At 30.8% G+C, this 18,474-nt stretch overlaps 1 protein-coding gene across 1 annotated transcript in view; it reads left to right on the top strand.

The window, feature by feature from the left end:
• LOC6036130 (piezo-type mechanosensitive ion channel component) overlaps nt 1-18,474 on the top strand; it is a 93,715-nt gene that overhangs the window by 10,541 nt on the left and 64,700 nt on the right.

Here is an 18,474-nt window from a genome sequence, read left to right as displayed (position 1 = left end):
TGTAGCAATTCTATATGGATCAGAGACAAACGATTCGATTTGGAGAGGCCAATTGTGCACACACACGCACGCGATGTGGAGGATTATTAGTGGAGTATAAATAATAAATTTTGAAACCACTCGTCGTGGGAAACTACAAGTAAACATCCGCCGCGGCGTTTCGGAACGACGAGACGAGCATGAGCTTGAAATATCCGAACAATGTAACCAGCGATTGAATTATCTCGAATTTGCATTCTTCAAAAATTCCTTTTAAAAAAATAAGGGACAGAAAATGTAGATGAAAATTGAAGTTTTTATTGAAAAAAAAAAATGAAATTGACAGTATAAACTTTGTACACATAATAAATTTTTTAAATTTATTTTTTGTGTTTTTAATGAAATATGGCAATTTAAAGTCGTCGTTCGCCAATGATGGTTCCGAATTCAGGGTCAAGAAATAGTAAATTTAAATAAAAACTTAATCACGATATGTAAAATGCTTCCACAAACAACACATAGAAAATCATTTTTTAAATGATACTTTCTGAATTAAGAATTACATATTTTTTTTAAACAAACATTGCCGCCAAATGGCCAATCGGAAATAATGCCTTTCAGATCCTTAAGAGCAGTTCTCTCAGATTTCGGTCATTCGATTTTTTTTTGTATTTTTTAATCCGACTGAAACTTTTTTGATGCCTTCGGTATGCCTAAAGAACTCATTTGGCATAATTAGTTTGACCCTATAATTTTCCATACAAATTTGGCAGCTGGCCATACAAAAATGATGCATGAAAATTCAAAAATCTGTATCTTTTGAAGGAATTTTTTGATAGATTTGGTGTCTTCGGCAAAGTTGTAGGTATGGATATGGACTACACTGAAAAAAAATGATACACGGTAAAAAATTTTTTGGTGATTTTTTATTTAACTTTTTGTCACTAAACTTGATTTGCAAAAAAACACTATTTTTAATTTTTTTTTGATATGTTTTAGAAGACATCAAATGCCAACTTTTCAGAAATTTCTAGGTTGTGCAAAAAATCTTTGAGCGAGTTATGAATTTTTGAATCAATATTGATTTTTTTTTAAATCGAAAAATTGGTCGCAAAAATATTTCAACTTAATTTTTCGATGTTAAATCAAATTTTCAATCAAAAAGTACTTTAGTGAAATTTTAATAAAGTGCACCGTTTTCAAGTTAAATCCATTTTAAGGTGACTTTTTTGAAAATGGTCGCAGTTTTTCATTTTTTTTAATTAGGGGACATGTTTGCCTACTTTTGAAAAAAAAATTTTTTTGAAAAGCTGAGAAAATTCTCTATATTTTGCTTTTTTGAACTTTGTTGATACGATCCTTAGCTGCTGAGATATTGCCATGCAAAGGTTCAAAAACAGGAAAATTGATGTTTGCTAAGTCTCACCAAAACAACACACCATTTTCTAATGTCGATATCTCAGCAACTAATGGTTCGATTTTCAGTGTTAAAATACAGGGTTGTTACGGACGGCGCGGATCGCGCGGATGGCGCGGATGGCGCGTATCGCGCGGATCTGGCGCGGATTTGCTGGCTAATTTTGCTCAGGCGCGGATTTCGCGCGGATAGCAATTTTGATAAACAAAATAATTGAGAACGATAGAATTTCTTTCAAATTAAAAAGGAAAATATTATTAGGAATTAAATAAATTCAATCTTTTCGTTGAGTGCGAAAACATCAATTTCTAAGAAGTTGTTAATAAAGAAAATTTTCTTCTAAAATTATTGATTTTTTTATACGAAACTTTGAAATAATCTTCAAGGAGCGATTTTTTTTAATGTATTGAGATTTTTTATATTAATTTAACATAACATTACAACTCATTATTTTTAAAACATCTACTTAACAATTAAAAAAAATACCAATTTTATTAAAATCAAATTAACAAAATTAAAAAAATACAGAATTTTAAAAATTGAAGCTATGAAACTTTTAAGATTTTTTATGTTTTTTCAATATAAAAATTTAAATTTTTAAATTTTTGGTTTATTGAAAAAAATAAAAATTCTGTTGCCACTCTGAATCAGGTAGAATTGATTATACTCCCAATTAACACAACATGACGAAATCCACTTAGAAATCTGCTAAAATCTCCGTCTAAAAGCGAAATGTAATGTTAAAATTAAAAAATAAGAAATCTGGAATTCAACAATTTGAAATAAAAAAGAAACATTCATAATTTGAAATTATCAAAACTTACAGACTCAAAAATTCTGAAAAAGTACGTATTATTAAATTGAAAAATTACGAAAGCATTGCAATTGATTTTTTTGTTAATTTTTATTTCTTTTAAGAAAGTTTTTAAGTTATCAAATTATTAAATTATTAAATTAATTAATTATTAAATTAATGAATTATTAAATTAATTAATTATTAAATTATTAAATAATTAAATTTTTCAATAAATAAATAATTTAATTTTTAAATAAATAAATAATTTAATTTTTAAATAAATAAATAATTTAATTATTAACTAATTAAATTATTGAATTATTAAATTATTAAATTATTAAATTATTAAATTATTAAATTATTAAATTATTAAATTATTAAATTATTAAATTATTAAATTATTAAATTATTAATTTATTAAATTATTGAATTATTAAATTATTAAATTATTAAATTATTAAATTATTAAATTATAAAATTATAAAATTATAAAATTATAAAATTATAAAATTATAAAATTATAAAATTATAAAATTATAAAATTATAAAATTATAAAATTATAAAATTATAAAATTATAAAATTATAAAATTATAAAATTATAAAATTATAAAATTATAAAATTATAAAATTATAAAATTATAAAATTATAAAATTATAAAATTATAAAATTATAAAATTATAAAATTATAAAATTATAAAATTATAAAATTATAAAATTATAAAATTATAAAATTATAAAATTATAAAATTATAAAATTATAAAATTATAAAATTATAAAATTATAAAATTATAAAATTATAAAATTATAAAATTATAAAATTATAAAATTATAAAATTATAAAATTATAAAATTATAAAATTATAAAATTATAAAATTATAAAATTATAAAATTATAAAATTATAAAATTATAAAATTATAAAATTATAAAATTATAAAATTATAAAATTATAAAATTATAAAATTATAAAATTATAAAATTATAAAATTATAAAATTATAAAATTATAAAATTATAAAATTATAAAATTATAAAATTATAAAATTATAAAATTATAAAATTATAAAATTATAAAATTATAAAATTATAAAATTATAAAATTATAAAATTATAAAATTATAAAATTATAAAATTATAAAATTATAAAATTATAAAATTATAAAATTATAAAATTATAAAATTATAAAATTATAAAATTATAAAATTATAAAATTATAAAATTATAAAATTATAAAATTATAAAATTATAAAATTTTAAAATTATAAAATTATAAAATTATAAAATTATAAAATTATAAAATTATAAAATTATAAAATTATAAAATTATAAAATTATAAAATTATAAAATTATAAAATTATAAAATTATAAAATTATAAAATTATAAAATTATAAAATTATAAAATTATAAAATTATAAAATTATAAAATTATAAAATTATAAAATTATAAAATTATAAAATTATAAAATTATAAAATTATAAAATTATAAAATTATAAAATTATAAAATTATAAAATTATAAAATTATAAAATTATAAAATTATAAAATTATAAAATTATAAAATTATAAAATTATAAAATTATAAAATTATAAAATTATAAAATTATAAAATTATAAAATTATAAAATTATAAAATTATAAAATTATAAAATTATAAAATTATAAAATTATAAAATTATAAAATTATAAAATTATAAAATTATAAAATTATAAAATTATAAAATTATAAAATTATTAAATTATAAAATTATTAAATTATAAAATTATAAAATTATAAAATTATAAAATTATAAAATTATAAAATTATAAAATTATAAAATTATAAAATTATAAAATTATAAAATTATAAAATTATAAAATTATAAAATTATAAAATTATAAAATTATAAAATTATAAAATTATAAAATTATAAAATTATAAAATTATTAAATTATAAAATTATTAAATTAATAAATTAATAAATTATTAAATTATTAAATTATTAAATTATTAAATTATTAAATTATTAAATTATTAAATTATTAAATTATTAAATTATTAAATTATTAAATTATTAAATTATTAAATTATTAAATTATTAAATTATTAAATTATTAAATTATTAAATTATTAAATTATTAAATTATTAAATTATTAAATTATTAAATTATTAAATTATTAAATTATTAAATTATTAAATTATTAAATTATTAAATTATTAAATTATTAAATTATTAAATTATTAAATTATTAAATTATTAAATTATTAAATTATTAAATTATTAAATTATTAAATTGTTAAATTATTAAATTATTAAATTATTAAATTATTAAATTATTAAATTATTAAATTATTAAATTATTAAATTATTAAATTATTAAATTATTAAATTATTAAATTATTAAATTATTAAATTATTAAATTATTAAATTATTAAATTATTAAATTATTAAATTATTAAATTATTAAATTATTAAATTATTAAATTATTAAATTATTAAATTATTAAAAAATGCCGTTTTTTTAGTTCGGTTCATTTTCGGAGTCATATTTTTGATTAGAAAAATTTAGAGAAGAAAATAATAGAAATCTCGTGTTTCGATTTTCCAGAGTAAAGTTTTGGCGAGAAAGTAGAAAATCCCTAGATTTTATGAATTGGTGATTTATTTTATGGTTTTAATTTTTTCAAATTTTCGAATCTAATTTTTTTCCTGAATTTGTTTTTAAAGCAACGATATTAAAAGTGTTGCAAAAAATGCTAATATTGTTTCAGAAATTGCAAAAATGGTTCCATTTCCACTGATTCCACTGATCAACGGTACTGATCCAAATGCCTTCTGTATTATTCTTTTTTCGTTTAAAATTTCATGCATTATGTTACTCTCTTCTTTGTTTGTCGCGATTTTTTTTTATATGGCGCGGATTTCGCGCGGATTGGGTTTTGGGGTCGGCGCGGATCTGGCGCGGATTTTTTCTCGACCTTTTCGTAACAACCCTGAAAATATGAAACATTCGTGAAATTTTCTGATCTCTTCGAAAAAAATATTTTCTAAATTTTTAGCCAAGACTAAAATTTTAAAAGGGCGTAATATTGAATGTTATATTTAATTTTTTATATCTATATGTTTTATATTTTTTATATTTTACATGTAATATTGAATTTTTTATATCCCGAAAATAAAAAAATACGTATTTTGGGAAATTGAGTTTTTGTGAAAAGAAAGTTAATAAAAAAAAATGCATTTTTTTCCGTGTACCTATTTTTTTCTCGATAGTCCTCAACAATACCTACAACTTTGCCGAAGACACCAAATTGATCAGAAAATTCACTGAAAAGTTACGGCTGTTTGAATATTTACGTAGCATTTTTGTATGGACAGCAGCCAAAATTGTATGGAGACTTGTATGGGTGAACCAATGACACAAAAAAAGCTTCTTTGGTCATAGGGAAGGCCCCCACAAAGTTTGAAACAAATAAAAAAACGCAAATAAAAACCATTTCCGGGTTTGGTAGAGAATTGCACATATGAAATAAGTCAAATAAGAAAAAATGCAAATTTGAAAATTACCATCTCCGATTCTGCTCAAATTTGGCAGAGCTGTTGAGACTATGAAAACATGCAAAAATCCCGAATTATCAGCACGACTGAGTGCTTCTAGCATATGCGGCAAGTGTAGCTAATTTAGGTAATCTCAAGTACTCAAAACTTTAAAATTCGATATCTCTGGAACGAAACATATTCCTTTCTGCCGATAAGTGATTCTTATGTAAAATTGGACGGGGAATACGATGGTGAGGACAAATTTAAAAAATAAATAGGGCTGTTTTGAGATACGGCCATTTAAAGTTTTCAATAGCGCAATACAGGTAGAAAACATATTTTAATCTAAATTTTGATAACGGAAATGGATGCTACGTTCGATTTCCTTCAAAATTGAGTTATCGTCGTTTGAAGATAGAAGTTTCGCTCAAAAATCGCCAAAAGTCGATTTTTGGGTGGGTACAAAAATGGAAGGGGTGATCCGATTTGGATGACATTCGGGATTTTTGCATGTTTTGATAGTCTCAATAGCTCTGGCAAATTTGAGCAGAATCGGAGATGGTAATTTTCAAATGCTGTTCCGCTTCAGATGGAATGACCCGTATTTTTTCCGCTGTTTTTGATGAAGATTAAGATAAGATGGAACATTAGTTGAAAATGGGTTTTTGTGATTTTATTTTATTTTATCTTGCATAAAATTTGTTTAGTTTTAGAGAGTTTAGTAAGAATATAAGGTCATTTTGTTTGTGAATTGTTTTTTATTATCTCCGTAAACTAAGGTGACATTGGCAGGATGAAGATTTTTTGCCTGAAAAATGAACAATAGCATGAGCATGGTTGACTGCCAATGAGCTGCTACTCCGTTATTGACAGATCAGCTGAAGTTAAACAATGAATCAAAAATGATCAGTGGGAGCCAACCATCCGTTCACTGTTTAACCTCTGAAGATCCCTACTTTATTAGTCAATACCGGCGCCCTCCCAAGAAGCCTGCAGTTCAACGAAAGGGAGGAATGTTAGTCCGATAGTTGAAGTTGCAGACTCATCAAGCACACAGTTTTTCGCTATATACTTGTTGATACCGCTTGAGACCGTTGAATCCACAGCATCTCCTTCAAGCATCACGTGATTATTATTTTTTTGGGTTAGTAGGATAAGGTATTGGCTTTTCGATGCCTCCCGAGCTACGATGCTATGGGGAGGACTTTCATAACAGACCCGTCGGCGAGCCTTCCGAGCAACGATGCTATGGGAAGGTCTTTTTGGTTAACACACAAAGTCACTCACACACAATTATTTCACTCCACTATTAATTAATCCAAAATGTCAGTGCGTCTTTCGATCATTATATAGAAATGGCTTTTTCACCATAAAAATAAAACCTTATTCAAAACATACACAATTTACCCGACGCCGTGCCTTCCGATCAACGATGATATAGGAAGGGCTTCGAAAATCACAAAACAATTAACAAAGATCTCAAAAAAAATCACAAAAAAAAATCACAAAAAACACCAATTACTCAACGAAGATTACGCTCAAGACACAAATAATTCAGTAAGTCATGCTATTATTCGATCACCACAATCACTCACCCCTAACGAACAGCGACACAAAGGCACACAAAAAAATTAACCTGCATAATCACGATTTCGCGTCCCCACTTCCAGCGCACCAATGATGCTATTATTCGATTACCACAATCACTCACTCCATACGAATCACAGCGACACAAAAGAAATGAAAATGAGCATGCAAAAACAAGACAGCCTTTGCCTGAAAAATGAACAATATAAAATAAAAAGGAATGGTGTGGTCTTGGCTCGATAGAGAAGTGTTCAAAGTACCTCGATAGGCAGTTTTCAACAAGCTACCATGCGTAACCACGTTTATCTATGGGGTCAGCAACAATAAGGGGGTGCGCGTTGGTTGTTTATATGGGTGGTGGTGGTTAATTTATTTCAGGCAGCTTTAACAATATTTGTCATTCGCTGCCTAGGTTGTTTATATGAGTGGCGCATAATTCCATAGCATTTGTACCCAAATTTTAAATTTTATTTATTAGCAGTGACTTGACTAAAATTCAATTCTGTTGATTGGTGCGTGTTCAGGGAGCCCAAATTTATCGTACCTTGACAAAACTGAAGCGTTTACTGACATCAACTGCAAACATGTCGAGTGAGTTTTTACTAAATTTAGTAATTTCCAGTTTACCAAACTCGTTAAAGTTTACCGATTTCGGTCAAACTGTTGGATACCAAATATCTCGTTTTAAAATCAACAATTGGCAAACTACCCCCAAAGTGTCAAAACATTGCCGCCAATGCGTTTGTTTGCAACAGTTTGTAGGGATGACTTTCTCCGCTGTGCGCCTCTTTTGTAAAAATAGAACTTGTGTGCAGCCATTTTTTTTGACGTTTTTTGTTGGCGCAATAATAATCAGATATGATGCCGGTGGCGGCTGGCTGGTTTCACACGTGTGTCGGTGATGAGCATTGCAAGAATGTTATTGACATCGGGGGTTTGCCGAGTGCAGACTAAAAGTTTGACTAAAAATAATGGCGCGCACACGCGAATAAATATTTATTGAAATTTTCCACTCGGGGTGAAATGCTAAAAGGCATGTTTCGCACAAGGAGACCGAAAAGAAGGGCACACTGCACATGTGGATGGCATTATGTTTATATTGTCTCTCGTTCTTGAAGAAATGGGTTGCACGTCGAGTTTTATGCGAAAAACGACGCGACATGCCCTAGAAATGTGTGCCACCAAAGAGACCTAGAATGCAATTTTAATGTCAACTGGAAAGTCGATGGAATGAATGGACAGATGTTGGCATTATGGTGTAGGGGAAAGTGGGGCAAGTGTAACAAGCTAAGGAACTGCTCGTTATAACTCATTAAAAACGTTAAAAAATCTGTCGATTTTTTTAGAGTCATCTTATTCCAGGTCTCGACTGAGACTTTGATAGAGCAAGTTTTTAAAAAATTCTGTTTTTTTTATATAAAAAATGATTTTAAAATTTTTGATTTTTCGTACGGTCTACTAAACTAGTGGGGCAAGAAGAACAATGCATGAAAAAACATGCTAATTTACTAACAATTGAACTATTATCACTTTGATACATCAGATTAGGATGTATTTAAAACGTTTCTTTCATTTTTAGATTAAAAAATAATACCTTACTAAAAATTTGACCGTTTTTACGAAAAAAAATATTACTTAGATGATAAATAGTAAATTTTCATGATATTATATCGTGTATGGACAATTTTTTAAACAATTGTTTATCAGTTTTTAAGAACTTTTATGTATTTTTTTCACAATAAAATATGTTGCTGCAGCTATTCGTATTTTTTCCATACTAAAAATCCATATGGTACACTTACCTCACCAAAACAAAGTTTTTTAAAAGCTCTCTACAAAAATAACCAAAACATAAATCATATTTTATAATACGTGCAAGTCATTGGTAGGGACACTACTGATCTAGGAAAAATAGAATTTTGATAAAATGAGCCTTGAAACGAACCCTAAGCCTTATTTTGTACTTTCCAAATATTATAAGGAAACAAAGGTTTTGACAAAAACTTCACTAAATCTTATGCCCCGTGGCGTTTACGTCGTTTTGGCGGTTATGTGGTAGTACAATCAGCTAATTACATTGCTAGCAACAATTCCTCATACTGGAAATAATCAAAATTGTAAAAATTACGGCCTTACGAGCGATTGGTCCCCATATGGTCGTCTTGCCCCACCTTCCCCTACTTATAATAATTGTATAATAATGTTCATTATTTATTTATTTGATGTTATTCTATGTTGAACAATGTCGCATAGTTTTTTTTGTCCAGAAATATCTTTTGCATTAAAAATATGCTGATCCATGCTGTCAAGTGCAAAATTATTTTTTTATGATACAGTCCAGACTCGATTATCCGAAGTTCGATTATCCGAAGGTTTGTATGGGACTTGGGTAATTCTCCACCAACTCACACGAAATCGGAAAAAGTTGCCCCGATCCCTCTTCGATTTTCGTTAAACTTTGCTCTGAGGGGTAATTTCGGTCCCTGATCATGAATCCGAGGCCCATTTTTCGATATCTCGTGACGGTGGGGCGGTACGACCCCTTTCATTTTTCTGGTTTTTTGACTAAGACACGTTTTTCAGTGATTTGTAGCTCACAACCGTGAAGAGATAGAAATTTGGTGTCGAAGGGACTTTTGTGTAAAATTAGACGCCCGATTTGATGGCGTACTCAAAATTCCGAAAAAAACCTATTCTCAATAAAAACAAAATAAAAAATAGTTTAAAAATCGCTGCCATTTCCCGTTACTCAACTGTCAAAAATCGTGAAACATGTCATTTTATGGGAAATTTAATGTAATTTTCGAATCTGAAATAACCCAGAAGGCTCATTTTTCATTTAGACCAAAATTTTTCATTTTAAAATAACGTGTTTTTTTCTAACTTTGCAGGGTTAAATTTTAGAGTTTAACAATGTTCTACAAAGTTGTAAAGCAGGCAAAAACAAAAAAAAAACATAATGGGTTTGCATGTATTCTTCACGAGTTATCAGAATTTTACAAAAAAGTTTTTTGAAAAAGTAATGATAAAACTCAATCGTTTGCTTTTGAAAATATTTTTTTCGGAATGTTTTTTTTTATTTTCGAAAAACACACTCACACTCATACTAAAGCTAAACAATCAAAAAACATTTTTTTCGTGATTCGATTAGCCGAAGTGAGATTTTGCTAAGGCCTTCGGATAATCGAGTCTGGACTGTATGTAAAATTTTAAATTGAATTGAAAAATCACGAAGCAGCAAACAGTAAGTGCGAAATCGTTTCTCGACGAGATTTACACTGAATCCGTGTGTCACAATTAGGGTAGGTATGTTACAAGGCTGCAGCTGGACAAGCCTCTTTACGATATATGCCACAGAAACCGCTCACTAATTGAAAGAGCTTCAAAAGGAGAAAACAAGAACCACTTTTTGTGCAGATCTTTGCCACCGTGGTTTTTGATTTGGTTGTTTATTCTCGATGGCTGAAGAATCAGTTAGATGCTTTTGGTAATATTAAGTGACAAGGTTGAATGTCTGTAAAAAATACATGTAGTATGTTGTATCTGATGTTCTACACCTGTCGTTTTAATCAATTAGAAGAGATAAACTTCTCCAATGACAACGAAGATTACCATGCAGTTGTAAAATTACCATTTCCCTGCCACTTTGTCACTACCGACAAGTGCAAATTAAAAACAACTACCACAATTACAAAGTCATGACGATATGGGTGCATCATTTCGAGTAGCAGAACACACTCCCATGTCATCGTGTGCATTCTATTCAATTACAACTCGACTAAACATACACGACACACTGTTCGACTGTCCTGACCAAGGTCTCGAAGACCCTGGCCGTGACGACGACGTCCCCCTTTGGTATCACATTACTCGATCTCCAGACGGTTCGGCTAGAATGCATTCCTCGTACGAGTTGAAGGCGCATTAGGTAAAGTGCATTGTCGATATCTTAATTATGGACGACGACAGCAGTGTGCGGTATTGGGTTGCGGCACGAAATGCGAAAACTTCTGACAATCTGTGGGTCAACGAAGATATCTTACCGTAATCCTCGAATCACCATCAAGAGAAGCTACTTTGTCGGTGATCCACACCTCGTTCAGCGAGGAGTTGATGAGCTTGAACAACTGGTTTTCGAAAGTGACCTGACTGGCGGCAATCGTCCTACACCCTGAATGGGGAAGACCTAGCAGTGTCCCTCCGACGAAGTGCTTAATATCGCCGAAAATGAAGAACTGTACAGAGTAAAACAAGAAACGAAACTATGTCATCAAGACTGGTAAAAATGTGCAATGGTGTAGAATAGAAAATAAGTTTAAACAAAAATTAAAATCAAAAGTGTAGAAAATCTGCACGTGAAAACACACAAAAAAGGCAAAAGAGGGTTAAGCAAACTCACATGACGAGAAGTACATAAGCAAATTCGAGGTGTGTCGCCAAAGTCGATGTGCTTAAATCGTAGGAAGGAAGCAAACCAAGTCCGAGGGTCGTCGTCGCAGAACAATGCAACTCGTTGCGTCATACGTGTCGTTTGATACGACTACGACGGCTCAAATAACTGCGGGAAATTATTTCCTTTGTACAAACTTATTTCGAAATATTTATCCACCCAACTTTCGTGAATGTGTGTCACAATGTCACAAATTGGTGGTGGTCGACAGTCGTCACCGGTAGCCACCGTCGCCGCCGTCCCTAATTGGAACCGGGTAATCTGGTAAATTGCAAGGTAGACTGTGAAGTATAACAAATCAAAGGCGTTTTTTTTTAGTTTTTATTTTGAGTGTAAGAGAAGTAGCTGCTGAAGCGAAGAAAATTGTCGCAGATTAAGTCAATGGAAAGAAAAAAATGAGAATTCACAACTTGCACTCTTTTTTTCAGGGTGATAACTTGTTGAAAAAGGTTATAGCTGGAGCGGCCGTGGCTGACTGGTTACGGTGTTCGCTTTGTAAGCGAATGGTTCTGGGTTCGATGCCCATCTGCTCCCAACGAGAAAGTTTAAATCGTTCGAGGTGGGGTTCGATCCCCCGTCCTTTGGATTAGTAAGCAAAAATGCTAACCACTAGGCCATCACGGCTTGGTTGAGCTATGACTGGAATTAGGAACACTTTTGCTATCAACTATACACAGAAAAAAATATTCCTGTAAATTTACATTATTTATCATGTACCAAAAGGTATCATGATAAATGATGTATATTTACATTAGGTTCATTGGAAATTTACATTAGATTCATTGGAAATTTACATTAGTTTTGAAAATTTACATTAGTTTTGGAATTTACATTACTTTTGGAATTTACATTAGTTCAAATCAACTAATTCGGATTGGCCAATGGGAATGAGAAGCTCGACTTGGAATGCAGTAGGAAAAGGGTGTGGCCTATGTTCTATTTTAAAATTATTGAAGCGGGCAGCAAAAGGAAATTCGGATTTTAAAAAGTTGTTTCACAGGTAGGGACGCTTTCTCGTCGACGGCCAAGTGGAATAACGCTGGACTGGAATCGAACGGACGACGGGTAGGATGTTCGGTGTTACTGCTGCTACCCGCTGCCGACTGAGCCATCTTCGCATTTTATAAACGAGCGGCTAAAGCATCAACTTGTTCAGGTCGAGGCTCAGGCAGTGGGCAAGCGAAATATGAGAGCGATAGAAAGAGAACCAAATATAACTATTTTTAGTTCGGGTAGTTTTGAAGTCAACGTTTGGCAGAAATACATTGGATATATGATTTACATTAAATAGGAATTTACAGGAAGCCGGACACGGGTAGAAATTCATCAGATTTGAGTTTCCATGCTCAACGTTTCCATTAGATTCATGATTTACATTAGATTTAGATTTACATTGGAGTAATTTCCATGACTTTTTACTCTTTACATCATATTTCAACATTACATTGAGTGAGTTTACATAAGAAACAGTAATTACGTGCTGTGTAAATTTACATATTTTTTCTGTGTATACGCGCTGGGCCCTTGTCCATTTGACAAGGGTTCGGAAGTTCTAAATAACGTTAAAAAAAAATAGAAAGGTTAAGCATATGAACAAAAAAGCTATTGTCATTTTTTTTATTTCAATAAAAAAATAGTTTGAACTTACTGTCAAAATTTTTGCTCATTCTTCTTTTTATGGCTGGATGCATTCCATAAATTATTATTTGTTTCGGCATAATTCCAGGCGATTTTTTTCAAATCTCAAGCGAATAATTTTGAATAGTTGATAATTTTTTTGATTTTTTTTTAATTTTAATTGTACAAATTCTTAATCAAACAAGCGTTTATGACAAACGCAAGCATGGCAAGCTTCCCATGCGCCAGTGACGACGCACACCGCGGTTTTGGTTTTCTAGTTTTGGTACGAGCCCAAAAACCGAACAAAGCAGGCGCAAAGCAAACCCGAGTTAACCGCACAGTGGGAAGCTTGCCATTCAGCATCTACGAAAGTGAGAGAGTCAGAGATACACCCTTACCAAAAATCATGATTTTTTTAGTTCCAAATCCCACTTTTCATACGAATTTTTCAGTTCAACCCATATAACCATTTTTATGGTTGTAGTACCTGAACTCAAAAAATCGTATGAAAAGTGGGATTTGGAACTCAAAAAATCATGATTTTTGGTAAGGGTGTAGCTATTTTTACAACCGCACCACTACACACTCAATCGCAATACCTTAGGTAGATAGCCATTGGCGTCGCGAGCATTGAAAACGATATAAAGCTTAGAAGCTTCGAAAGCTCCTATTGGAATCCGATGAACTCTGTTAAATAAACTTATGAAATCACGACAAAATGAAGCCTACTAAAAGGCGATTTTAGGAGCACACGGAAGACAAATTGTTTGTACCCGGATGAATGTCCTATGTCAAAAAAGTTTTTGCATAAACATTGGACAGTTATGCAAAAACGGACAGAGCAAAAGAAACCGAAAAGCTACGATATATTACATGTTGAAGGAAACATCGGTAGACATAAATGCGCCAGCATTCTCGCGCCAGTATTCGAAGCTCAACTTGACAACTTGTCGACTTGGCGACGAAGCGTCAAAAATCAATGCAGTGTGATTTTTTGGCGATTTTTCCGATTAATATTCATGCTGTATCGTCTTATTTACGAAGATGAAAATGACGTCCAGCCTTAAAGTAAAACCTATACCTTTCTTTAGTAAGAAAGGCAAAAAGTAAATCGTTCTAAAAATTGATAGGGATTGCCGATAGATGTCGAATTTGTTTCAGATTCTCACTCATGGTCTGTGCTATGAATGTAGTAAGAAATTTCGAATAAAATCAGAAATGAAAAAACTGGCGAAGGTTACCATGTAGGCTTTTACCTTTTTTAAGGGATTTTTTTTTCTTATGGTAGGTTAATCAAACGGCTCTAACTCCAGAACCATATTATGAATCTGGATGAAAATTTGGGAGATTGTAGAGCTGGAAAAATGCAATTTTTGAGATTAATAAAAGATATGAAAATGAAAATTTTTGACCATATTTTCATTTGAAAACTGTGTATTTTGTTGAAAAGTCTGGCCGCATCCAAAAACAGATGGATATTTTGAAATTTGCGTGGCAAATCGCCCAGGTTCAGCACACTAGCTTTCATCTGCATTCAGAAGAATCGAAATCGGATATATGGGAGCTGGAACGGCGCGACACAAAATTTTGCAAAATTTTACCACATACGAACATCACTCGACCTCCACGGAATTTATTTTCTCAAAATTCGAGGGTTGTAGATAGGCGAGTTCTGTCAAGGTGAATCGATAGAGCGTCGAAAATCGATGCAGTGTGATTTTTTGGCGATTTTTCCGGTTAATATTCATGCTGTTTCGTCTTATTTACGAAGATGTAAATGAAGTCCAGCCTTAAAGTAAAACCTATACTTTTCTTTATTGAGAAAGGCTAAAGAAAAAAAAACTCTAGAATTCTACACGAAACCCGGTTTTTACTGTGTGAGGGCAGCCATTTGACATCGTTGGTTCAGTCATCAAGTATCCATACAATGTTTGAAGCTGTTTTTTTTCGAAAAGCCTTTCCCGATCATTGAGCGAGTTGTGGCGCTATAACCACGGCAAATAGTGTCCAGGGCATTCGTGGAAATACAATGTCCCGTCCCAGAGGGTCCCGGAGTACCAAACCTTCTTAGCATGGTGCTCCCAACGAATACAACCAAAATCACGGAGCGTATGGTGGTGTGTCCCCACGCTTCTTCCTCCCCTGTCGATTCAGAATTGTGTTGTTGTTCGAACAATCAGTGCTCAAACTCAACCCAATTACGAGTCATCTCTGCGATACGGCTTTACGCAGTAGGCCTGGCCGCTTTAACGCTTGTGATATTTCAATGCATTCTAATGCAATGGCGCACTACAAATGTTAATAAATGACAAGAAGAGTGCTAGGCGTCATCTAACCTAAGGCACTCTCCAGGATCCCTTCGAAAGATTGGCTGCGCTAGGGTCTGATTAGATTAGATTAGATTAGAAGGAGCGATTTTTGAAACGAAATATTAGCGAATTTTGGCTTTTTCACATTTTTTTATTCTAACTTTGACAATAAGTTTTAGTGAATACATCAATACCATTCATTTTCAATAGATGATTTTTTTTAATTTGTTGATTTATTTGCAATCAACAGTCGTTTCAAAAAACTAATTTGTATTAACATTGCATAAAAAAACTTAAATTCAGATAAAATATAAATCACTTTAAAGTATGCAATCTGTAAGGGTCATTTTTCGCCAAATCTAAATATTATATCGTGTTGCTGCATAAAATGTGTTAATTGATAGTTAACCATGTTCGAACAGTTCCCTTCTCCACGTTAATTGACATGTTTGCTCTCGAAATGTCCAACATTGTTCAGGAAAGCCGGTCGGTAAGAAGCTCACACATTCCACTTTGTCAAATCACTTCTTGTGTGTTTGTTTCGCCAAATGTAAACCAAACATTCACTCAAGCACAATCAATCAATCCGTCTCGTGTTGACACTATCAAGTGCTGTGAAACCCATTCCCAGCGCGGGCTCGTGTACATGCAAATGAGACTCAACAATTTCGTATCAAAGTTTACGATTCCTCCCTGCATAAAGGGCGGAGAGTCCGTTCGTCATTATCATTCCGCGTGCGACCTGCGTGCATTCTTAACTCGGCGAATCTCCAAACACTTGCAGCACAGTCCAGTCCAGTGCGGTGTTAATCTATGTGCGACCCAGAACTGTGTATACAATAACAGACATCGCCGGCGCAGCGTGGCGGATGACATCAGCTTCCAACAGAGTGTAGAGTCCGGTCGTCCAACGGGGGGGTACATGTTCTATAAATATTATTTTCGCAACTTCGTTAACACCATTCGAGTTTTGTCAGATTCGTAACGACCTCCGATGATGAATGCCAGAAGAAAAAGTGTTCATTCTGGGAAATTGACTGGAAGTGGTCAAGTGAGTAATGAGTTACATTTGTTACTCTGGACAGTCAACAGTCCTCACAATTGTCTGTTTAATGTTAATTGAAAAGATTATCGCTATTATCTTGTGTGAATCATCCATCAACACAGGAAGCTTGTTGGTTCAATAAATCACAGGTGAATACTTTGCATTCCTTGAAAACTGCATCGCTATTTGAAGTTTGAATCACATGACTGTTCTTCTTAGAACATTCTATAATATCACTCTTGCGCGAAAACGATTATGTCAGTGTCAGGAGGTCAAACCGGCATGATAATGATTCTACTCCTCAGTGTCTAGCTCGTCCAATCACCCAGTTATAGTTCGTCGATCTCTTCCAGCTACCCGCTTGAGGTAGGAAAGAACCACCACCCCAAATAGATTACAGAACCTGCCACACTCGACGTTCCTAAACTTTTCCGAAGGGCCCCACATCGTCGGCTCAAGTTTGCTCTAAAAAGTATCATCGAAACGTGCGTGTTTGTACAGCTTGAGACACACCTATTATAGCAAGCCCACGGCTTTGAAGTTTCATCAAAATTTCAGTATTTGTGTGAATCCCGCTCCCTCCTCCCCTACTTTTATTAGTGTGACACGCAACAACAGAACACACACACGCGTTGTGACAGAGGGGCTTTTCATTCATTCAAATTTCATAATCGGTACGCGGGCAGCTTCGGTTCGTTCCCCGAGTTTGTGATAGTCTTGTATTTTTTGTTAGTTAGAACATGACATCATCACCTCGTAGTGGTGAACGGGCAAGAATCTGTGTGACCACCAGCGAAAGTTGAAATAAATAAGAAATAAAACTAAAAACTAAAAACTAAAAACTAAAAACTAAAAACTAAAAACTAAAAACTAAAAACTAAAAACTAAAAACTAAAAACTAAAAACTAAAAACTAAAAACTAAAAACTAAAAACTAAAAACTAAAAACTAAAACTAAAAACTAAAAACTAAAAACTAAAAACTAAAAACTAAAAACTAAAAACTAAAAACTAAAAACTAAAAACTAAAACTAAAAACTAAAAACTAAAAACTAAAAACTAAAAACTAAAACTAAAAACTAAAAACTAAAAACTAAAAACTAAAAACTAAAAACTAAAACTAAAAACTAAAAACTAAAACTAAAAACTAAAACTAAAAACTAAAAACTAAAACTAAAACTAAAAACTAAAAACTAAAAACTAAAACTAAAAACTAAAACTAAAAACTAAAAACTAAAAACTAAAAACTAAAAACTAAAAACTAAAAACTAAAAACTAAAAACTAAAAACTAAAAACTAAAAACTAAAAACTAAAAACTAAAAACTAAAAACTAAAAACTAAAAACTAAAAACTAAAAACTAAAAACTAAAAACTAAAAACTAAAAACTAAAAACTAAAAACTAAAAACTAAAAACTAAAAACTAAAAACTAAAAACTAAAAACTAAAAACTAAAAACTAAAAACTAAAAACTAAAAACTAAAAACTAAAAACTAAAAACTAAAAACTAAAAACTAAAAACTAAAAACTAAAAACTAAAAACTAAAAACTAAAAACTAAAAACTAAAGCATGAGCATGAGCATGAGCATGAGAGATCACCCATGGTTGCCCCTCCGTTGCTGAACAGAACCGTAATATCCTTTCAGCACTACTGATTATAGGCTTCGATGATCTAGTGGTGTTTCCCTTATCAACAGCATGTATGAATGCGCTGAAAAGATAAAACACCATGATTGCTAAAGCTAGA

Source organism: Culex quinquefasciatus, chromosome 2 (assembly GCF_015732765.1).
Source record: "Culex quinquefasciatus strain JHB chromosome 2, VPISU_Cqui_1.0_pri_paternal, whole genome shotgun sequence".
Taxonomy (NCBI): Eukaryota; Metazoa; Arthropoda; class Insecta; order Diptera; family Culicidae; genus Culex; species Culex quinquefasciatus.
This window is presented reverse-complemented; position numbering and strand designations above follow the sequence as displayed.